Source organism: Choloepus didactylus, chromosome 4 (assembly GCF_015220235.1).
Source record: "Choloepus didactylus isolate mChoDid1 chromosome 4, mChoDid1.pri, whole genome shotgun sequence".
In the NCBI taxonomy this organism is placed as follows: domain Eukaryota; kingdom Metazoa; phylum Chordata; class Mammalia; order Pilosa; family Megalonychidae; genus Choloepus; species Choloepus didactylus.
This window is the reverse complement of record NC_051310.1, coordinates 93,289,270-93,314,018: the sequence shown is the minus strand read 5'-3', so window position 1 is coordinate 93,314,018 and position 24,749 is coordinate 93,289,270. Positions and strand designations below refer to the sequence as shown.

General features: G+C 40.3%; 1 protein-coding gene and 2 pseudogenes across 1 annotated transcript in view; 2 read left to right on the top strand and 1 right to left on the bottom strand.

Moving 5' to 3' along the window:
• Positions 1–24,749, top strand: part of RCCD1 (RCC1 domain containing 1) — an 80,559-nt gene that overhangs the window by 12,327 nt on the left and 43,483 nt on the right. The gene's annotated exons all lie outside the window — the stretch shown is intronic.
• Positions 2,663–3,134, bottom strand: LOC119531633 (annotated as a pseudogene).
• LOC119531630 lies at positions 16,591–18,483 on the top strand (annotated as a pseudogene).

Here is a 24,749-nt window from a genome sequence, read left to right as displayed (position 1 = left end):
TCTTGCTGCTTTCAGAACTTGCTCCTTCTCTTCTGTGTTTGACAGTGTGATCAGTATATGTCTCGGAGTGGGTTTATTTGGATTTATTCTATTTGGAGTTCGCTGAGCATTTATGATTTGTGTATTTATGTTGTTTACAAGATTTGGGAAGTTTTCCCCAACAATTTCTTTGAATACTCTTCCTAGACCTTACCCTTTTCTTCCCCTTCTGGGACACCAATGAGTCTTATATTTGGACGTTTCATATTATCTATCATATCCCTGAGGTCCATTTCGATTTTTTCAATTTTTTTCCCCATTCTTTCTTTTATGCTTTCATTTTCCATTCTGTCATCTTCCAGGTCACTGATTCGTTGTTCAACTTCCTCTGGTCTTGTACTATGAGTGTCCAGAATCTTTTTAATTTGGTCAACAGTTTCTTTAATTTCCATAAGGTCATCCATTTTTTTATTTAGTCTTGCAATGTCTTCTTTATGCTCTTCTAGAGTCTTCTTGATTTCCTTCATATCCTGTACTATGGTCTCATTGTTCATCTTTAGTTCTTTGAGTAGCTGCTCTAGGTGCTGTGTCTCTTCTAGTCTTTTGATTTGGGTGCTTGGGCTTGGGTTATCCATATCGTCTGGTTTTTTCATATGCTTTATAATTTTCTGTTGTTTTTGGCCTCGTGGCATTTGCTGAACTTGATAGGGTTCTTTTAGGGTTTGTAGACCTATTGAAGTCCTTATCTGTAATTTATCAGATCTACAGCTTTGTGGAGTACACTTTCTCTAACTAACCAGCAGGTGGCGTCCACGAGCCACCTGTTCTCCACAAGCCAGTTCTCCCCTGCTTACCCTTTTTTTTGGTTAGTGGGGGAGTGAGTCTTGTGGGGCCCAATTGGTGTACCAAGCTTGCGTGTGTAGTTGGTGTTGCCTGCCCTGTATGTGGGGCGTGTTTCTGGGCAGTCGGGGAGGGGGGTGGCCCTAACAATCAAATCTCCCTGATGATCCTAGAGTTTTAAAGCTGCTGCAATAGTCTAATCCTTCAGTTCAGTCCTGCCACAGTTTGTCTCTGCCACTGACCCACAAGTGTTTGGTATTGGCGTATGGCTCCTGAGACTTGCAAGTGGGCCCCTCTTCCAGGCCGTGCACCCCGGGTCCTCTGTTGAGGGATGACTCTGCTATGTCACAGGTGAGTGCCGTCCCCCCAGGGCGGTTCTGGGCTGCTGGGCTGTGTAGGGAGGCTCCCAGTCTGCTGAAATGATGGCTGAATGGGGCTTTGTTAATTCACACTGTTCCACCTTCCCAGCTTTGGGACAATCAGCTGAGGTTGCAGGGAGGGCTAATATCCACGCCCAGTTTTGTGGTGTGTGCCTGTTATTTGAAGCACTTCCGTCACACTGGGTTGTCTGGGGCAGCTCTGGGCTATGGGGCTGGCGATGGGCAGGAGTGTTTCCTGTCCACCAGGATGGTGGCTGTGAGCGGACACCCCCCTTTTCTTGGGAAGTTGTGGTGTTTAGTGAATTTTCTCAGCCACTGGATTATTGCCTTTTGTCTCAGAGCTCTCTTAGTTCTGCTCTTGACTTGACGTGCCCAAATTGCAATTCTTTGAAACTTTCTGTATTGGGCTTCTTAGAGTAATTGTTTTAGAAAAAGAAAAAAGGATTAAAAAAAAAAAAAAAAAAAAAAAAGGGCCCTCCTCAGAGATCTAATGGGTTATTGAAATGCTAAGAGACAAAGCAACCAGGGCCATTAAGGAAAGGTCCACAGGGCAGAGAGATCAGCTTTTCTTCGGGATTTGCATATGCGCCTCAAGGCCTGAGCTCCGCCCTTCCCCTTTCTGTGTTCACCAGAACTCCAAAAATCCTCTGCTTTTATTTTGGAGTTTTTCGTGTTATTTTTTTTTTTCTATGCCTGTCTCCTCTCTGCTGGGCTGGCAGCTCTCAGATTCTCTGGTGTCTGGTCTCAGTCTATCTATGGTTGGAGTTTGAATCAGTAGAATGAGTTTCCGAGAAGGGCTACCACTGCAGTTCTCCCTTCTCCTTCCCGGAGCTGACAGCCCCTCCTCCCACGGGACTGAGCCTGGCAGGGAGGGGCGCGGGTCCCCTGGCCGCAAAAACTTACAGATTTCGCTGATCTCAGCAGTTCAACATTTTCATGAGTGTTGTATGAAGTATGCCCAAAGACAGATTGCTCTGTGGTGTCCAGTCCACGCAGTTCCTGGCTTTCTACCTACTTTCCTGGAGGAGTAACTAAAACATACAGCTCACCAGTCTGCCATCTTGCCCCGCCTCCTGTATGAATTCTTTTTTTTCCCCTAACAAGAATTTTCTGTTTTGTTTATATTTTACAAAGTAATGATTTAAATTGGATACATTTGGGCACAGGAGATATTTGACAGGAAAAGTAGCTGTATCAGAATGGGTGTCAGAAAAATTAGCAACTCATCTTACACATGATAACTAGAAAATATTCCTTTGAGCACTTAATTGTTACAAATCCTGAGAATGTTGTACATTGAACAAATTAGGTACTGCTAATAATTAAATCTACCTTGAAAATTACCCTTCAACAAATGCTTGAAGTTACAAATTGTCTAGTTACTAAACAGGAGTCTTACATTTTAAAAAGACATTAAACCCATATATCAAACATTTATAGTTCAGTATCTCTTAAAACAACTATTAATCAGTTTCAAGGATACACTGTTCTACGATTTCCCATATGTTGGGGTCCTCCATTGCAGCTGCCACTTACTGTTTGTCATTTGTCTGCTTGCTAATTTTCTCTTCTGTTGAGCGGGTTCCTTCAGAAAGGTAGATTTCCAAATTACATTTAAGCGGTAAACGCCATTGAAGTTTTATTCTTAGCACAGCCCAATAAGAGTTGCCAAACATTAACGATGTACTGTTGGCATGAATCCAAAATAACCAGATAGACTTCTTCATTTACCTCTTGAACTTCTATGCAGCTTTCCATTACCACTTCCAGTTCTAAAGTATCAGGCTTCTCTGGGTCTCAGATAGTTCAAATCAAATCATAAACCTCTAGCGCTTTCTCTTATGTGATCCAGGCTGCTGGGCAGCTCCTGGCTCAGAAAGGAGTGAAAGCTACTCTGTTCAGTGTCCGTGAGAGTGGCCCAGACAACTGCTCCATCCTCACCCTGGGACGGTCCCACCCGAGCCACCGTCTCAGCAGCCAGCCTCGGGAATTATCCCTTGTGTGAATTCTCATACAATATAGGTTAGTGTGTTTTCTTTTGAACTTTAGGTAAATAGAATCATTCTCTCTTTCATTTCTTTCACCAGACCTTGTAAGATCTGTCCATATTGTGTGCTATAGTTCATTCATTTCTATTGTTGTATGGTACTCCATTGTATAAACATACCTCCATTTAATATTTCATTGATGCTCATTTTTATTGTTTCTAATTTTTTGTCATTGCACATAAATACTGCCATGAGCAGTCTTGTGCACACGCGACAAGTTCCTCTCCAGTATATCAGAGTAGAATTGGTGGGTGAAGAGAGATAGTTAACTTTACTAGATAACTGGGGTTTACTGCTTTACAAATACAAGGTGCATGTGGTTTTAATTTACATGTCCCTAAATTCTAAAGAGGTTGAGAAGCTCTTCATTTGTTAGTTTGCCATATGGAGTTTTTCTTGTTATGAAGTAGTTGTTCCACTTTTTTGACCTTTTTAAATTTTCTATATTTTTCTTAATGATTTGTCTTCTTTATTTTAGATACAGGCCCTTTGTTATGTATTCCAAATATTTTCTGCCATTTTAATATAGTCAACTTAATCAGTACTTTCCTTTATGGTTAATTTTTTTGTGTGTGTGTATGTGTGTATGAGAGAGAGAAAGAGAGGGATGGAGATTTTTGAGACATTTTTCCCCACCATGAGATCTTTAAGATACTTTTTTTTTTTTCTATTTTCTATGAGATGCCACTTTACTCCTAAATAGTTCAGTGTATATTTCCTAACAATAAAATTTTCTTATATAACGTCAGTACAATTAGAAAAATCAGAAAATTTAAATTGATACATTACTATTATTTAACCTACATTACTATTATTTAACCTACAGACTGTTCAGAATTCTCCGGATGTTCTAATGATGTCTTTTATAGTAAAAGAAAATCCTGAATCCTGCATTACATTCAGTTATCATATGTCTCTAGTATTCTTTAATCTGGAATTTCCTCAGTGTTTCCTTATGGGTTTTTGTTTTGTTTCGATATATTTGTTTTATTGCGATTGTTCACATATCATACAATTATCCAAAGATCCAAAGTGTACAATCAGTTGCCCATGGTACCATCTGTGCATCCATCACCACAATTAATTTTTTTTTCAATTTTTAGAACATTTTCATTACTCCAGAAAAGACATAAAGACACACAAAAAAAAGAAAACTCAAATCCTCCCATGCTCCTAACCAACCCCTTCCATTAATGAGTCATAGTTTTGGTATAGTACATTTGTTACTGTTGATAAAAGAATGTTAAAATACTACTAACTGTAGTATATAGTTTGCAATAGGTTTGTATTTTTTTCCTCTATGCCTCTCTGTTGTTAACTTCTAGTTATAGTATCATACATTTGTTCTAGTTCATGAGAGATTTCTAATATTTATACAGTTAATCACGATCATTGTCCGCCACAAGATTCACTGTTTTATACATTCCCATCTTTTAACCTCCAACTTTTCTTCTGATGACATACATGACTTTGAGCTTCCCCTTTCCACCACATTCAAACACCATTCAGTACTGTTAGTCATTTGCACAATGTGCTACAATCACCTCTGTCCGTTTCCAAATGTTTAAGTTCACCCTAGTTGAACATTCTGCTCATAATAAGCAACCGCTCCCCATTCTTTAGCCTCGTTCTATATCCTGGTAACTTACATTTCATGTCTGTGAGTTTACATATTATAATTAGTTCATATCATTGAGACCCTGCAATATTTGTCTTTCTGTATCTGTCTTATTTCACTCAATAGACCCTCAAGCTTTCTTTATCAACCATTTTTTTTAGGATGGTTTTGATCACACACCATACATTCTGTCCTACGTAAACAATTGATGGTTCCCAGTATAGTAACATATTTATGTATTCAGCACCATCACCACTATCTATATAAGGACATCTCCATTTCTTCCACAAAGGAGGAGGAAGAGTCAAAGAAGGTAGAGAGACAAAAAGAAAAAAGAGAAAAAACAAAACATGACAGCTAGGAAGCAATAAAAGGAAAGGTGACATTAAACTAAAGTAGAATAAAGAGTCAGACAACATCACCAATGCCAGGAGTCCCATACCCTTCCGCTATGCAGCACCCCCCACCACCACCAGTATTCATTTAGCTTTGGTATATTGCCTTTTTATATTAAAGGAAGTGCAATACAATGTTTGTTAATTATAGTCTCTAGTTTGCATTGACTGTATTTCCCCCCCAATCCCACCTTATTTTTAACACATTGCAATGTTGACATTCATTTGTTCTACCTCATGTAAAAACATATTTGTACCATTTATCACAATCATTGAGCACCCTAGGTTTCACTGAGTTGCGCAGTCCCAGTCTTTATCTTTCCTTTTCCTTTCTGGTGTCCCACATGCTCCTGACCTTCCTCTTTCAACCATACTCAGTCATCTTTGTTCAGTATACTTACATTGCTGTGCTATTATCTCCCAAAATTGTGTTCCAAACCTCTCACTCCTGTCTTTTCATTTCTGTCTGCAGTGTTTCCTTTAGTGTTTCCTGTAGAACAGGTATCTTGTTTACAAACTCTGTCATTGTCTGTCAGAGAATCTTTTAAGCTCTCCCTCATATTTGAAGGACAGTTTTGCCGGATATAGGGTTCTTGGTTGGTGGTTTTTCTCTTTCAGTGTCTTAAATATATCACGCCACTTCCTTCTTGCCTCCATGGTTTCTATTGAGAAATCCTCACATAGTCTTATCAAGCTTCCTTTGTATGTGATGGATCGCTTTTCTCTTGCTGCTTTCAGGATTGTCTCTTTATCTTTGACATTTGATAATCTGATTATTAAGTGTCTTGGCATAGGCCTATTCAGATCTATTCCATTTGGGGTATGCTACGCTTCTTGGATCTATAATTTTATGTCTTTCATAAAAGATGGTATTCTGGTTTGCTAATGCTGCTGGGATACAAAATACCAGAAATGGGTCAACTTTTATAAAGGGGGGGATATTTGGTTACAAAGTTACAGTCTTAAGGCCATAAAGTGTCCAAGGTAAGTCATCAGCAATTGGGTACCTTCATGGAGGATGGCCAATGGCTTCTGGAAAACCTCTGTTAGCTGGGAAGGCATGTGGCTGGCATCTGTTCCAGAGTTCTGGTTTCAAAATGGCTTTCTTCCAGGACCTTCCTCTCTAAGCTCCTGTTTATTCTTCAGAATGTCCCTCTTGGCTGTAGCAAGCTCACTCCTTCTGTCTGAACTTTTATAGGGCTCCAGTGAACTAATCAAGGCCCATGCTGAATGAGTGGGGCCATGCCTCTATGGAAATTATCTAATCAGAGTTATCACCTACAGTTGGGTGGGTCACATCTCCATGGAAACACTCAAAAGAATTACAATCTAATCAACACTAAAATGTCTGCCCACCCAAGATTCCATCAAAGATAATGGCATTTTGGGGGACATAATGCATTCAAACTGGCACAGATAGGAAAATTTCATTGATTATTTCCTCTATCATTGCTTCTGCCCCTTTTCCCTTCTCTTCTTCTGGGACACCCATGACACATACATTTCTGCGTTTCATGTTGTCATTTAATTCCCAGAGACGTTGCTCGTATTTTCCCATTCTTTTCTCTGTCCTTTTGTATGTAAGCTTTCAGTTGTCTTGTTCTCCAGTTCCTGAGTGTTTTCTTCTGCTTCTTGAGATCTGCTGTTCTTTGTCTCCATTGTGTCTTTCATCTCTTGTGTTGGTGCCTTTCATTTCCATAGATTCTGCCAGTTGTTTTTTCGAACTTTCGATTTCTACCTTATGTATGCCCAGTGTTTTCATTATATGCTTCATCTCTTTTGCCATATCTTCCCTAACTTTTCGAATTGATTTAGCATTAGTTGTTTCAATTCCTGTATCTCAGTTGAAGTATGGCCCTTTGACTGGGCCATAACTTCATTCTTCTTAGTGTAGGTTGTAGTTTTCTGTTGTCTAGGCATCTGATTTCCTTGGTTACCCAATCAGGTTTTCCCAGACCAGAACAGGCTCAGGTCTCAGAAGGAGGCAATAGGATCATGTCTTCCTGAGGGTGTGTCTTAGAAGATTGATGCACACTGTGAGGCCTCAGGTCACTGTGTTTCTGCCCAGCAGGTGGCATCTGTCAGCCTGTAGTTCCAGACTGGTATAAGGAGGTGTGGCCTGTGGCTTTTCCCCCCTAGGCTCTGGGGTCTGGTTCTTAATGGAAGGCAGATAGTACAGCTGGGCCCCACCCTTTTCCTCTTAGGGAAGATACACTCCCTAGGGAGAGGTCATTAGCATTTGAATAGTCTCTCTGCTTGTGCTGTCTCCACCCTTGTCTGGTTCAGTGCACTGGAAACTGAAAATGGCTGAGGCTTTCACCACTGAGCCGAAAAAGGGACAGAAATCCCTCCTTCGGGGCCAGTTCGTGGCCATCCTTGCTTTCACCCATCGGCCAGAGACAGCATGTGTTCCTATGGGCTCCCCCACCCTCCCATAGAGGTCCTCTGGCTCTCCAAGGTCAGCTGTCCCCAAAAGCCTCTGTCTGCTTGTTGGGGATTCGTAGCTTGTATTGAGCAGTCCACGTTTGTTAATTAAAACCCCAGTTGGAGCTCAGCTGAGGTATATTTGCTTGCTGGGAGAGTGCTGCTGTCTAGCACCACGAGGCTTTGCAGTTTGAGCTGTGGGGGGAGGGGGCTCCTGGCTTGGGTCTGCAATTTTTACTTACTTATGCTGTGGTCTCGGGCATTCCTCCCAATTCAGGTTGGTATATGATGAGTGGACAGTCATGTTTGTCCCTCCACAGTTATTCCAGATTATTTACTAGTTGTTCCTGGTTGTTTATTAGTTGTTCCAGGGGGACTAACTAGCGTCTACTCCTCTGTATGCCGCCATCTTTCTCTCCCTAGCTCTCCTTGTGGTTTTTAACTTTGTATTATGAAACAATTTCAAATTTACAGGACAGTTGCAGAAAGAATACAAAACCCATACAGAGAACCCCAATATAACCCTCACCCAGATACCCAGATCCATTAACTTTTAACATTTGCCACTTCACGCTGTCTATCCATCCATATACCTATTTGTCTACTTTCTAAACGTGTAAGAATAGATTATGTATATATGCTCTTGAATATATAATACTTCTATTTATATTCCCTAATAACAAGGATATTCACTTATGTAACTCCCCTTAAACATAGTTGATGAACACAGGAAATTTAACATTGATATAAAGCTTATAGGCTATATTTCACTTTCTTCATGTCCCTAGGATGTCCTTCTGGGAATTTTCTTCTCCATTATTAGGTCCAGCCTGGAATCATGTGTTGCATTTAATTGTCATTGTCTCATTTGTCTCTCTCTCTTTTTAACAGTTAGAAACATATATACAACATAAAATTTCCCATCTCAATTCCTCCCAAGTGTACCAGTCAGTGGGATTTATCACATTCACACTGTTGTGCTACTTTCATAACCTCCATTACCAGGACTTTCCCATCACACCAACCAAACCCAACACCCACTATTTAATTCCCCATACCTGTCCTCCCCTCTCATCCTAGTAACTGGTACTATATTTTCTGTGTATATTTGTTTGCATATTCTGGCTATTTCATATAAGTGGACACATAACAATATTTGTCCCTTAGTGTCTAACTTATTTCATGCAACATGTTTTCAAGCTTGATCCATGTAGCAGCACATACCACAACTTTATTCCTTTTTACAGCTGAACAATATTCCATTGTATATATATACCATATTTTGTTTATCCATTCATTGGTTGATGGACACTTGGGCAGCTTCCATCTTTTGGCAATTGTGAATGATGCTTCTGTGAACATCAATGTGCAAATATCTGTTTGAGTCCCTGCTTTCCATTCTTTTGGGAATATACCTAGGAGTGGGATTACCAAGTCATTTGGTAGTTCTATACTTAGCTTTCTCAGGAACCATCAAACTGTCTTCTACAGTGGCTGCACCATTTTACATTGCCACCAGCAATGAGTGAGTATTCCTTTTTCTCCACATCCTCTCCAACACTTGCTGTTTTCCGTTTTTTAAATAGCAGCCATTCTAATGGGTGTGAAATGGTATCTCATTGTGGTTTTGATTTGCATTTTGCTGATGGCTAATGATGTTGAGCATCTTTTCCTGTTCTTTCTGGCCATTTGAATATCTTCTTTGGAAAGATGCCATTCAAGTCTTTTGCCCACTTTTTTTTTTTTTTAAATATTCATTTTATTGAGATATATTCACATACCATGCAGTCATACAAAACGGTACATTCAATTGTTCACAGTACCATTACATAGTTGGGCATTCATCACCAAAATCAGTCCCTGACACCTTCATTACCACACACAAATAACAAGAATAATAATTAAAGTGAAAAAGAGCAATTAAAGTAAAAAAGAACACTGGGTGCCTTTGTCTTCCTTCCCTCATTTTTCTACTCATCCATCCATAAACTAGACAAAGTGGAGTGTGGTCCTTATGGCTTTCCCAATCCCATTGTCACCCCTCATAAGCTACATTTTTATACAGTTGTCTTCGAGATTCATGGGTTCTGGGCTGTAGTTTGATAGTTTCAGGTATCCACCACCAGCTACCCCAATTCTTTAGAACCTGAAAAGGGTTGTCTAAAGTGTGCGTAAGAGTGCCCACCAGAGTGACCTCTCGGCTCCTTTTGGAATCTCTCTGCCACTGAAGCTTATTTCATTTCCTTTCTTCCTTTTGGTCAAGAAGATGTTCTCCATCCCACGATGCCAGGTCTACATTCCTCCCCGGGAGTCATATTTCCACATTGCCAGGGAGATTCACTCCTCTGGGTGTCTGATCTCACGTAGTGGAGAGGGCAGTGATTTCACCTGCCAAGTTGGCTTAGCTAGAGAGAGAGTCTTTTGCCCACTTTTAAATTTGGTTGTTTGTCTTTTTGTTGTTAAATTCAAGGGTTTCTTTATATATTCTAGGTATTAAACCTTTATCAGATATGTAATTTCCAAATATTTCTCTCCTATTATGTAGGTGGTTGCTTTGCTTTCATGATAAAGTACTTTGAGGTAGAAAAAATTTTATTTTAATGAGGTCCCATTTATCTGTTTGTTCTTTTGTTGCTTTGGGTGTAAAGTATGTGAAACCATTGCCTAACATGCAAGGTCCTGACAATGCTTCCCTATGTTTTCTTCTAGGAGTTTGGTAGTTCTGGCTCTTATAATTAGTAATTAGGTCTTTGACATTTTGAGTGATTTTTGTATAAGGTGAGAAGTAGAGGTTCTCCTTTTTTTTCTTTTCTGGTTTTTTTTTTTTTTTTTTTGCAAATGGAGATCCAGTTTTCCCAGCACTATTTGTTGAACAGACTATTCTTTCCCAATTGAATGGTCTTTGTCCCCTTGCCAAAAATCAGTTGACCATAAATATGATGGTTGGTTTCTGAGCTCTCAATTTGATTACATTTGTTTTATATGTCTGTCCTTTGCCAGAACCATGCAGTTTTGGTTACTGTGGCTTTGCAATAAGTTTTAAGATCAGGAAGTGTGAGCCCTCCAACTTCGTTCTTTGTTTTTTCAAGATGTCTTTAGATATTCAGGCTCCTTACCCTTCCGTATAAATTTGATGACTGGCTTTTCCATTTCTGCAAAGAAGGTTGTTGTAATTTTGATTGGGGTTGTGTTGAATCTGTAAATTGCTTTGGGTAGGATTGACATCTTAACAATATTTAGTCTTACAGTCCATGAACATGAAATGGCCTTCCAGTTTATTTAGGTTGTCTTTGATTTCTTTTAGCCATGATTTGTAGTTTTCTGTATACAAGTCCCTTACATCCTTGGTTAAATTTATTCCTAGATATTTGATTCTTTTAGGTGCTATTGTAAATGGAATTTTTTTATTGATTGCTTCTTCTGATTGATCATTGCTTGTATACAGAAACTATTGATTTTGGAATGTTGATCTTATACACTGCTACTTTGCTGAATCCACTTATTTGCTCTCAAAGCTTTGTTGATTTTTCAGAAGTTTCTGTGTATAAGATCGTATCATCTGCAAATAGGGAAGATTTACTTCTTAGTTTCCAGTTTGAATGCCTTTGATTTCTATTTCTTCCTAATTGGTTCAACAATGTGGAGTAACAGTGGTGACAGTGGGCATCCTTGTCTTGTTCCTGACGGTAGAGGGAAAACTTTCAGTCTTTCACCATTAAGTAGGACATTAGCTGTTGGCTTTTCATATATGCCCTTTATCATGTTGAGGAAGTTTCCTTCTATTCCAAGTGTTCTAAGTATTTTTATCAAGAGAGGGTGCTGAAGTTTGCCAAATGCCTTTTCTTAACTGATTGAGATGGTCATGTGTTTTTTTCATTTATTGTGTTAATATGTTGTATTACATTGATTTCCTTATGTTGAACCACCCTTGCATACCAGGGATAAATCCTACTTGATCATGGTATATAATTCTTTTAATATGCTGTTGGATTTGGTTGACTTATATTTTGTTGAGGATTATTGCTTCTGTATTCATAAGAGATATTGGTCTATAGTATTCTTTCCTTGTGATATGTTTATCTGGCTTTGGTATGAGGATGATGTTGGCTCTGTAGAATGAATTAGGAAGTAATTCCTGGCTCTTCAATTCTTTGGAAGAATTTGAGCAGAATTGGAGTTAAGTCTTCTTGGAATGTTTGGTAGAATTTCCCTGTGAAGCCTTCTGGTCCTGGGTTTTTCTTTGTTGGGAGTTTTGGTTTTGTTTTTTTGGTTTTTTGGTTTTTTTTAATTGGAGCTGAGATTTTTTTTTTTTTTATTATAGGAGTCATGTGTTTACAGAACAACCATGCATAAAATACAGAATTCCCATACACTACCCCCACCAACCACAACTTGCATTGGTGTGGAACATTTATTATAATTCATGATAGCACTTTTTTCTTTTTTTTTTTTAAATAGCAGTATTACAAATTACTCAGTTAACACAAGATAATGACTACAATAACAATACATCCACCATAGTCAATGGTTACAATTACCTCTTATTTTTATCATTCCTCAATCTTGAGGGATTTGGGACAAGGACCACTCTGGCTGCTTCAAGTTCAAGAAGGACATATATATTATGGGGCAGAGGATTGGAATGATTTTGCTTGCTGTTGAAGATACTTGTTGCTTTTGGGATGGGGCTGATCCAGCCTATCTTTCTGTTGTCCAGGACAGACCAGAACTGGAGAGTGGGAGTTGACCACCTACCTGGTAGTTTCAGGGCTCAACCAGCATAGGACAACCTGTAGGCTTTAAGTTTCTGAGAAATAAAGTTTAATGACAGGTTAAACTTGAAAATGATAGTGTCAAGTAAAAGAGGTAGAAGAATGATGATTATGGGATTTATAAGTGAATATAACTATGGTGTATTGGAGAAATACTGTTTCATAGATTCCCAGATAGAGCCCGCGAGGGGATGTTGATTTCATGTAGCCATGTAGCTTGCCTTTGTTGTCTGACCTCCCTAGCCCTTAGGGGCACTTTTGTTTCAGGTGTTGCATACTATGGAAATTTCTGAAATCTGGCTAAGATGTGCATAAGAGTAACTTACAGAATGACCTCCCGACTCCATTTGAAATATCCTAGCCATTGTTTTGGTTTGCTAAAGATGCTGCAATGCAATATACCAGAAATGGACTGGCTTTTAACCATGGGGTTTTATTAACTTACAGATTTACAGTTCTAAGGCCATGAAAATGACCAAATTAGGCATTGAGGATGATACCTTCTTTGAAGAAAGGGTTATGGCATCTGGGGTTCCTCTGTCACATATGAGAAAAATTGCCAGCTAAGAATTCTTTATCCAGCAAAATTGTCCTTCAAACATGAGTGAAGGAGAGTTTAAAATTTTTACAGGTAAATAAATGCTAAGATATTTTGTTAATAAGAGACCTGCCCTACCTGAGATACTAACAGGGGTTCTGTTGGCTGGGGAAAAAAAAAAGAGAGAGAGAGACTTTTAGGAGAGTGTACAAATGAGGATTATCAGCAAAGGTAACTAAAAGGATAAAAAGAGAGAAAAATACTGGATATGACAAATTAAAGCCAAGGGATAAAATTGTTGAAGTAAGGACAGCTTTTACAGTAATAACATTGAATGTTAATGGATTAAACTCCCAATAAGAAGACACAGGTTGGCAGAATGGATAAAAAAAAATACAACCCATCTGTATGCTATTATAAAAGACTCACTTTATTTTTTTATTTTTTTTAATCTTCATTTTATTGAGATATATTCACATACCACACAGTCATACAAAACAAATCGTACATTCGATTGTTCACAGTACCATTACATAGTTGTACATTCATCACCTAAAGTAAAAAAGAACACTGGGTACCTTTGTCTGTTTGTTTGTTTGTTTCCTTCCCCTATTTTTCTACTCATCCATCCATAAACTAGACAAAGTGGAGTGTGGTCCTTATGGCTTTCCCAATCCCATTGTAACCCCTCATAAGCTCCATTTTTATACAGTTGTCTTCAAGATTCATGGGTTCTGGGTTGTAGTTTGATAGTTTCAGGTATCCACCACCAGCTACCCCACTTCTTTAGAACCTAAAAAGGGTTGTCTAAATTGTGTGCAAGAGTGCCCACCAGAGTGACCTCTCGGCTCCTTTTGGAATCTCTCTGCTACTGAAGCTTATTTCATTTCCTTTCACATCCCCCTTTTGGTCAAGAAGATGTTCTCCGTCCCACAATGCCAGGTCTAGATTCCTCCCTGGGAGTCATATTCCACGTTGCCAGGGAGATTCACTCCCCTGGGTGTCTGATCCCACGTAGTGGGGAGGGCAGTGATTTCACCTTTCAAGTTGGCTTAGGTAGAGAGACAGGGCCACATCTGAGCAAAAAAGAGGCATTCGGGAGGAGGCTCTTAGGCACAAGTATAGGGAGGCCTAGCCTCTCCTTTTTTTTCTTTTTTTTTTTTTATCTTCATTTTATTGAGATATATTCACATACCACGCAGTCATACAAAACAAATTGTACATTCGATTGTTCACAGTACCATTACATAGTTGTATGTTCATTACCTAAATCAATCCCTGACACCTTCATTAGCACACACACACAAATAGCAAGAATAATAATTAAAGTGAAAAAGAACAATTAAAGTAAAAAAGAACACTGGGTACCTTTGTCTGTTTGTTTGTTTCCTTCCCCTATTTTTCTACTCATCCATCCATAAACTAGACAAAGTGGAGTGTGGTCCTTATGGCTTTCCCAATCCCATTGTCACTCATCGTAAGCTACATTTTTATACAATTGTCTTTGAGATTCATGGGTTCTGGGTTGTAGTTTGATAGTTTCAGGTATCCACCACCAGCTACCCCAATTCTTTAGAACCTGAAAAGGGTTGTCTAAAGTGTGCGTAAGAGTGCCCACCAGAGTGACCTCTCGGCTCCTTTTGGAATCTCTCTGCCACTGAAGCTTATTTCATTTCCTTTCACATCCCCCTTTTGGTCAAGAAGATGTTCTCCGTCCCACGATGCCAGGTCTACATTCCTCCCCGGGAGTCATATTCCACGTTGCCAGGGAGATTCACTCCCCTGGGTGTCTGATCCCACGTAGGGGGGAGGGCAGTGATTTCACCTTTCAGGTTGGCTTAGCCAGAGAGAGAGGGCCACATCTGAGCAACAAAGAGGCATTCGGGAGGAGGCTCTTAGGCACAACCATAGGGAGGCCTAGCCTCTCCTTTGCAGCAACCGTCTTCCCAAGGGTAAAACCTACGGTAGAGGGCTCAACCCATCAAACCACCAGTCTCCTATGTCTGTGGTCATGTTAGCAACCATTGAGGTGGGGTAGGCCAATACCCCTGCATTCTCCACATCTAGCTTCTCCTTTACAGCAATCGTCTTCCCAAGGGTAAAACCTATGGTAGAGGGCTCAACCCATCAAACCACCAGTCCCCTATGTCTGTGGTCATGTTAGCAACCATCGAGGTGGGGTAGGCCAATACCCCTGCATAGAGACTCACTTTAGACCCAAAGATACATATAGGTTGAAAGTGAATGAATGGAAAAAGATTCCAGACAAGCAATAACAAACAAAAAAAGGTGGTAGTAGCTATGTTACTATCAGATAAAATATACTTTAAATGGTGGAAAGATGTTATAAGAGGCAAGGAAGGACACTATATATTAATAAAAGGGGTAATCCACCAAGAAGAAATAACAATCAAATGTTGATGCACCAAATCAACGTGCTTCAAAGTATATAAGGCAAACACTGGCAAAACTGAAGGGAGCAATAGAAATTTCTACATTAATAGTGGGAAACTTAAACATACACTCTCTTCAATAGATAGAACAGTTAGACAGGATCAATAAGGAAATAGTGAACCTAAATAATAAGATAAATGAATTAGACCTAATAGACACATATAGATTGTTGTATCCCAAAACATCAGGTTATACATTCTTCTCAAGTACTTATGGAACATTCTCCAGGATAGATCATATGATGGGGCACAAAATAGGTCTTAAAATTTTTTAAAAGATTGAAATAATTCAAAGTACATTCTCCCATCAGAATGGAATGAAGTCAGAAATCAACAACCACCAAAGAACTGGAACTTTCACAAACATGGACACTAAACAACACATTCTTAAAACAATCAGTGGGTCAAAGACGAAATTGCAAGAGAAATCAGTAAGTATCTAGGGACAAATGGAAACAACACAACATATCAAAACTTATGGGATGTAGCAAAGGCATTGCTAAGGGGGAAATTTATAGGTGTAAAGGCCTATATTAAAAAGGAAGAAAGAGCTAAAACCAAGGGCCTAACTGAACAACTGCAGAAACTAGAGAAGGAGCAACAAACTAACCCTAAAGCAAGTTGAAGAAAAGAAATAATAAAAATGAAAGCATAAAGGGGGGCACCAGCTGCGCCTGCAGAGAAGTGGCCGCCTCACGGGGTCTGTGCAGGGAACTGGAAATAGTTGTGGATGCATCTGTGCGGCTGCGTGGGGCTGCGCCACGAAGACTGAAGGCGACTGAAGGCCCTCAGGTGCCTGGAACCTGTAGGCCGCACCGTGGACTTATTCTTAACTGAGAGGGTGTTGGGAGGACCCTGATGTAGCACCAAATGAAATGAACAAAAATTCACAGTCCACAGGCCCCCTGCCTGCCCCATCCCCTAGGTTCCCACAACCAGCCTTTCCCCTGGGGCAGACAGCACCGGTGGTGTTCAGTATGCCACAAGCGACACAAATGAACACTCCTTTTCAGTCCCGCCAGCACTTCTACCCTAGCCAGTCCCAGCCCCCGAGCAGTGCAGTCTCCCCAGTGCAGAGTGCAGCTCCCGCCCACCCTGGCCCAGCTGCCATGTCTACGCTGCTGGATCCCAAGTAGTGACCTGGACTTCAAGCAAGCCAAGCCCCGAATGGATCAGTATTTCAACCAGATGAAAAAAATTATTAAGGAAAAGAAGAGGTCATCCTACATCTGCTTCATGCTTCAGGATGTGCTACATCTGCAACGGAGCAATTGGATGCCACACCAGGGGGACCAGGGTCCCAAGACCATTGATCAGATCACAAGGAGGCTGAGATGGAGCATTGAGAACACATCAAAGTGCAGCAGCTCGTGGCTAAGGGCAACACAAGCATTGGGGTGGTCCTCCAGGCCCGCCCATCAGCTGTGGCCTTCCACTTGTGGATGATGGTAGCTGGGACACAGTCCTCATCAGCAAGGGCAGCCGCCCCATTGACACCTCACGATTCACCAAGATCATAAAGCCTGGCTCTATTGTTCTAACAACCAGCTCTTTTCACCTGGAGGACAACTGAGCTGGGGCAAGGTCAGCAGCAGAGGCTGGCGGCCAAGCCCTCAGATGCAGCATCGGAAGCTGCTCGTCCAGCTACTAGTACTTGAATTGCTTCTCAGCTCTTCAACGAGCAGTACCCACAGAAAGCACAGATAACAGACGTGTGGTACAGAGGAGTAGTCTGAGCCAAGAGCGAGGTGATAAAGCTGGGGACCAGGGAGGCGACTGTGGGGACCGGCTGGATTGTGCATAAACCCCAGCCATCAAACAGAGCTTCAGCAAGGAAGTGGAGGAGTGGAGTCAAGAATGGCCCAGCCGGCCTGAGGGACTGCCAAGGCAGCTAGTCTCATGGAGGATCAGGACCGTGTGTGGGATGCTGTGAAGCGGGAAGCCACCCTGCCCTCAGTGAGCACTCCAAAGGCCTCATTGTTTGAGGAGATGGAGAAGAAATCCAAGGCCATCATTGAGGAATACCTCCACCTCAGCAACATGAAGGAGGCAGTGCAGTGTGTGCAGGAGCTGGCTTCACCCTCCTTGTTCATCTTTGTGCAACATGGCATCGAGTCCATGGCACACACTGCCATTGCTCGTGAGCATATGGGGCGGCTGCTGCACCAGCTGCTCTGTGCTGGGCACCTCTCCACTGCTCAGTACTTCCAAGGGCTATAGGATATCCTGGAATTAGCTGAGGACATGGAAATTGACATTCCCCCACATGTGGCTTTACCTAGCAGAACTGGTTAACGCCCATTTTGCAAGAAGGTGGGGGTGCCCATGGGGGAGCTGTTTAGGGAGATTACAAAGCCTCTGAGACCCTTCTTGGAAATCCTGGGGCTCCTATGCAAAAGCATGGGTTCCAAAAAGGTGGAGATGATGTGGCAAGAGGCTGAGCTCAGCTGGAAGGAATTTCTACCTGAAGGCCAGATATTGTTACATTCATTGCTAAACAGAAGGTGGAGTATACCCTGGGAGAAGAGTCAGAGGCCCCTGGACAGAGGGCACTCCCCTTCTGGGAGCTGAGCAGGCAGTTGGAGAAGCTGCTTAAAGAGGGTAGCAGTTATCAGTGGTTATCTGACTGGATAGAGGCCAACCTGAGTGAGCAGCAGGTAGCATCCAACACATTAGTTCGAGCCCTCGAGACAACTGTCTGCTATTCTGCAATTATCTTTGACTCCCCGCCGAGTGGATGTTGCAGTGCTGAAAGCGCGAGCGAAACTGCTGCAGAAATACCTATGTGACGAACAGAAGGAGCTGCAGGCACTCTATGTCCTCCAGTCTCTTGTAGCGACCTTAGAACAGCCTGTCAACCTGCTCCGGATGTTCTTTGATGTGCTATACAACGAAGACATGGTGAAGGAAGATACCTTCTACAGCTGGGAGAGTAGAAAGGATCCGGCTGAGCAGCAGGGCAAGGGCATGGCCCTTAAATCTGTCACAACCTTCTTCAAGTGGCTGGCTGAGGCTGAGGAGTCCAACCACAACTGAGGGGGGTGGGGCTGGGGACATGGAGCCCCATGGACATGTGGATGGCCCAGCCAGCCACCCGGACTGCAGGGGGGCAGCAGCCGAGGAGGTGGCAGTAGGAACCTGTAGTGCAGTGTGTCTCAACTAATAAAGTGGCTGAAGAGGCAAGATGGCTTGGGGCTTCCTGGGGCCCCCTCCAGGATGCTGCCAGGTGCCCTCTCCTCCCCCTGGGGCAGAGATATAATATATTATATATATATATATATTTTATATATATATTATATATATATATATTATATATATATATATAATATATATATTATATATATATAATATATATATTATATATATATAATATATATATATATAAAATAAAGCAGAAATAAATGAATTGGAGAACAAAAATAGAATCAATAAAACCAAAAGTCGGTACTTTGAGAAGATAAACAAGATTGATAAACACTTAGCTAGACAAAGTCAAAATGTGAGAAGATGCAAATAAATTCAGAAATGGAAAGAAGATCATTACTTCAAATCCTGAAGAAATAAGAGGTCATAAGAGGATACTATGTACAAATGTATCCCAACAAACTAGATAACTTAGATGAAATGGACAATTTTGTAGAAATACATGAATATCCTATACTGACTCAAGAAGAAATAGACTTCAGCAGACAATTAGCAGTAAAGAGATGGCATCAGTCATCAAAAATCTCCCTAAAAGAGAAGTCCAGGGCCAGATAGCTTAAAGGGAATTTTATCAAACATTCCAAGAATTAAAACCATTTCTGCTTGGACTCTTCAAAAAAATTGAAGAGAAAACACTACCTAACTGATTCTATGACGCTGCTATCACTCTAGTACCAAAACCTGATAAAGATACTACAAGAAAGGAAAATTACATGCCAATCTCCCTAATGAATATAGATGGAAAAATTCTCAACAAAGTACTTGAAAAATCGAGTCCAATGGCACATTAAAAGAATTAAACACCACGACCAAGTGGAGTTTATTCCAGGCATGCCAGAGTGGAGCAACACAGAAAAATCAATTAATGTAATACAACACGTTAATGAATTGAGAGGGAAAAATCACATGATCATCTTGATTGATGGGGAAAAGGCATTTGACAAAATTCAGTATCCTTTCTTGATAAAAACACTTTAAAAGATAGGAAGCAAAGGAAACGTCCTCAACAAGATAGAGGGCATATATGAAAAGCACACTGCCAACGTCATACTCAATGGCAAGAGACTGAAAGCCTTCTTTCTGAGATCAAGAGCAAGACAAGGATGCCCACTGTCACCACTGTTATTCAACATTGTGCTAGAGGCTCCAGCAAGAGAAATTAGGTAAGCAACAGAAATAAAAGGCATCCAAATTGAAAACGAAGAAGTAAAACTGTCATTATTTGCAGAAGCCATGATCTTATATTTGGAAAATCTGAGAAATCTACAACAAAGCTACTGGAGCTGATAAATTCAGCAGAATGGTAGAATACAAGATTGCACAAAAATCAGTAGTGTTTCCATACACTAGGAATGAGGAGGCAATTAAGAAAAAAAAATTCCTTTCACAGTAGCAATTAAAAGAATCAAGTTCCTGGGAATAAACTTAACCAAGGATGTAACAGACCTGTACTCAGAAAACTACAAAACATTGCTTAAAGAAATCAAAGAAGACCTAAATAGGTGGAAAGATATTCCCTGTTTATGGATAGGAAGACTAAATGTTGTTTAGAAGTGAGTACTACCCAAATGGATCTATACATTTGATGTAATACCAATCAAAATTCAAACAACCTAATTTTCAGAATTGGAAAATTTAGTTATCAATATATTTGGAAGGGAAGTTGGGTCTCAAATAGCCAAAAACATACTAAAAAAGAAGGGCCTGGCTCATTCCTGGGAGTCATATCCTATGTCACCATGGAGACTCACTCCCCTGGGAGTCGTGTCCCACATAGTGGGGAGGGTAATGAATTTATTTGCAGAGTTGGGCTTAGAGAGAGAAAGGCCACATCTGAGCAACAAGAGATTCTCTGGAGATGACTCCTAGCGTAATTATAGGTAGGCTTAGCTTCCCCTTTATAGCCATAAGTTTCACTAGAGCAAGCCTCAAGATCGAGGGCTTTACTTTATTTATAAAAAAATTTAAAAAACCATTTCAAACAAAACAAAGGAATAAGAAAAACAAATAACCTAAAATAACATTCCTTCAACATTTCCTACCATATTCCAAGAAAATTCACAAACCATAGTCATTCCTGAGCATTCCCATACCATTAAGATTATCCTCAGTATCTTACGTTTTTATTAGATTATCATTCCCCTTTCACTAGTTGCTGTTTATCTTTAGGTCCCCTACATTCTACAATATAAGACACTAATTTTACATTTTTCACAGAATTCACATTAGTGATAACATATATATATATATCTTTTTATGCCTGGCTTATTTCACTCAGCATTGTCTTCAAGGTTCATCCATGTTGTGTTTCACGACCTTGTTCCTTCTTACTGCCGTGTAGTATTCTATCATGTGTATATACCACATTTTGTTTATCCACTCATCTGTTGAAGGACATTTGGGTTGTTTCCATCTCTTGGCAATTGTGAATATTGCTGCTCTGAACGTTGGTGTGCAGGTATCTGTTCGTGTCACTGGTTTCAGATCTTCTGGGTATATACCGAGAAGTGCAATTGCTGGATCAAAGGGTAGCTCTATATCTAGTTTTCTAAGGAACTGCCAGATGGTCTTCTAGAGTGGTTGTACAATTATACATTCCTATCAGCACTGAATAACAGTTGCAATTCCTCAATGTCCTCTCCAGCATTTGTAGTTTCCTGTTTGTTTAATGGCAGCCATTTTTATTGGTGTGAGGTGATACCTCATTGTGGTCTTAATGTGCATCTCTGTGACAACTAGTGAAAATGAACATTTTTTAATATGTTTTTTAGCCATTTGTATTTCCTCTTCAGAGAAATGTCTTTTCATATCTTTTGCCCATTTTATGATTGGGTTGTGTGCTAGTTTGAATGTATTATGTCCCCCCAAATGCCATTATCTTTGATGTAATCTTGTGTGGGCAGATGAATCAGTGTTTATTAGATTGTAATTCTCTGAGTGTTTCTGTGGAGATGCCCCCCACCCAACTGTGGGTGATGACTCTGATTCGATAATTTCCAATGGAGGTGTTACCCCACCCATTCAGGGTGGGTCTAAATTAAATCACTGGAGCCATATAAATGAGCTGACAAACCGAAGGAACTCAGTGCAGCTGAGAGTGACATTTTGAAGAGCAACTGAGAGTGACATTTTGAAGAGGAGCTACAGCCAAGAGGAACACTTTGAAGAACACACTGGAACTGAGAGGAGCTTCAGTTTACAGAGACATTTTGGAGACAGCCTTCCGGAAAAGCTAAGAAAGGACAAACACCCAATAGCGACTAAGAGTGACATTTTTGAGGAGCTGACACCTAGAGAGGAACATCCTGGGAGAAAGCCATTTTGAAACCAGAACTTGGAGCAGATGCTGGCCACGTGCCTTCCCAGCTAACAGAGGTTTTCCAGAAACCATTGGCCATCCTCCAGTGAAGGTACTCGATTGTTGATGTGTCACCTTGGACATCTTATGGCCTTAAGATAGTTTATGTGTAACCAAATAAAAACCCCCTTTTATAAAAGCCAATCCATTTCTGGTGTTTTGCATTCCGGCAGTATTAGCAAACTAGAACAGATTGTTTGTACTATTGTCTTTGAGTTGTAGGATTTCTTTATATATGCAAGATATCAGTCTTTTATCAGATAAATGGTTTCCAAATGTTTTCTCCCATTGAGTTGGCTGCCTCTTCACCTTTTTGACAAGTTCCTTTGAGGTACAGAGGCTTTTGATTTTGAAGAGTACTCATTTATCTATTTTTTCTTTTGTTGCTTGTGCTTTGGATATAAGGCCTAAGAAGCTACTCCTAATACTAAGTCTTGAGGATATTTCTCTACATTATCTTCTAGGAGTTTTATGATACTGTCTCTTACATTGAGGTCTTTAATCCACTTTGAGTTAATTTTTGTATTGAGGTAGGGGTCCTCTTTCCTTCTTTTGGGTATGGATATCCAGTTCTCCCAGCCCCATTTGTTGAAGAGACCGTTCTGTCCCAGTTCCGTGGATTTGGGGGCCTTATAAAAAAATCAGTCGATGATAGACCGGGGGTGGTGGTGGTCTATTTCCAAATTCTCGATTCAATTCCATTGATCAATATTTCTGTCTTTGTGCCAGTACCATGCTCTCTTGACTACTGTGGCTTTATAGTACTCTTTAAAGCAGGAAATGTTAATCCTCCAACTTTGTTCTTCTTTTTTAGAATGTTTTTGGCAATTCAAGGCCCCTTTCCTTTCCAAATAAATTTGATAACTAGCTTTTCCATGTTTGAAATATAGGTTGCTGAAATTTTGATCGGAATTGTACTGAATCTGTAGATGAGTTTGGGTAGGATTGACATCTTAACAACATTTAGCCTTCCTATCCATGAACACGGACTATTTTTCCATCTCTTTAGGTCCCTTTATATTTCTTTCGGTAAACCTATATAATTTTCTGTGTAGAGGTCTGTGCTGGTTTGTATATATTATGTCCCCCAGAAAAAGCCATATTTTTTAATGCATTCTTGTAGGGGCAGATGTATCAGTGTGTATTAGGTTGGATCCTATTGGTTCAGTATTTCCATGGAGTTCATAGTAGTGGTAATGTACAATATCTCTGTATTTTTATCTGACTTATTTCACTCAGGATATCTTTAAGATTCATCCATGTTGTCATGTTTCAGGACTTCGTTCCTTTTTTACAGCCGTGTAGTATTCCATCGTGTGTGTCTACCACATTTTGTTTATCCACTCATCCACTTCCTGACTTTAAAGTTTACTATAAAGCCACAGTAGTCAAGACAGCATGGTACTGCCACAAAGATAGATGTATTGATCAATGGAATTGAATTGAGAGTTCAGAAATAGACCCCCCAATGTATCATCAACTGATTTTTGATAAGGCCCCATAATCCACTGAACTGGGACAGAACAGTCTCTTCAGCAAATGGGGCTGGATGAACTGGATGTCCACATCCAAAAGAAGGAAAGAGGACCCATACCTCATACCCTACACAAAAATTAACTCATTCAGTGTGGGCCTTGATTAGTTTACTGGAGCTTTACATAAGCTCAGAAGGAGCTCACAGTTAGCTGTAGCTGAGACAGACATTTTGAAGATGGCCATTGGAAGCTTGATGCAGACGTTTTGGAGAATGCAGTTTTGAAATGCAACCTGGGAGCAAGCAGATGCCAGCTACATGCCTTCCCAGCTAAGAGAGGTTTTCCAGACTCCATTGGCCATCCTCCAGTGAAGGTACCCAATTGTCTATGTATTACCTTGGCACTTTACAGCCTTAAGACTGTAACTGTGCAACCAAATAAACCCCCTTTTATAAAAGCCAATCCATTTTTGGTGTTTTGCATTCCAGCAGCATTAGCAAACCGGAACACAGTCTTTTACATCCTTTGTTAAGTTTATTCCTAGGTACTTGATTTTTTTAGTTGCTATTTTGAATGGAATTTTTTTCTTGAGTGTCCCTTCGGTTAGGTCATGTCTAGTGTAATGGAAACATTACTGATTTTTCTGCATTAATCTTGTATCCTGCAACTTGGCTGAATTTGTTTATCAGCTTAAGTAGCTTTGTTCTCAATTTCTCAGAACTTTCCATATTAACTGCAAATGAGAGTTTTACTTCTTCCTTTCTAATTTGGATGCCTTTTATTTCATTGTCATGCTGGATTACTCTGTCTAGAACTTAGCACAATGTTGAATAATAGTGGTGACAGCAGGCAAACTTGTCTCGTTCTCGATCTTAGGGGGAAGGCTTTCAGTCTATCACCATTGAGTACTATGCTGGCTGTGGGTTCTTCATGTATAATCTTTATCATATTGAGGAAGGTTCCTTCAATTCCTATCTTTTGAAGTGATTTTATCAAAAAAAGGATGCTTATCCACTCACCTGTTGATGGACATTTGGGCTGTTGCCATCTCTTGGCAATTGTGAATAATGCTGCTATAAATATCAGTTTATAAATGTCTGTTCGTGTCTTAGCTTTCAGTTCCTCTGAGTATATACTTAGTAATGGAGTTGCTGGATCATATGGTAAATCTATACTTGGCATCCTGAGGAACCACCACACTGCCTTCCAGAGTGGCTGCACCATTCTACATTCCCACCAACAGTGAATAAGTGTCCCTCTTTCTC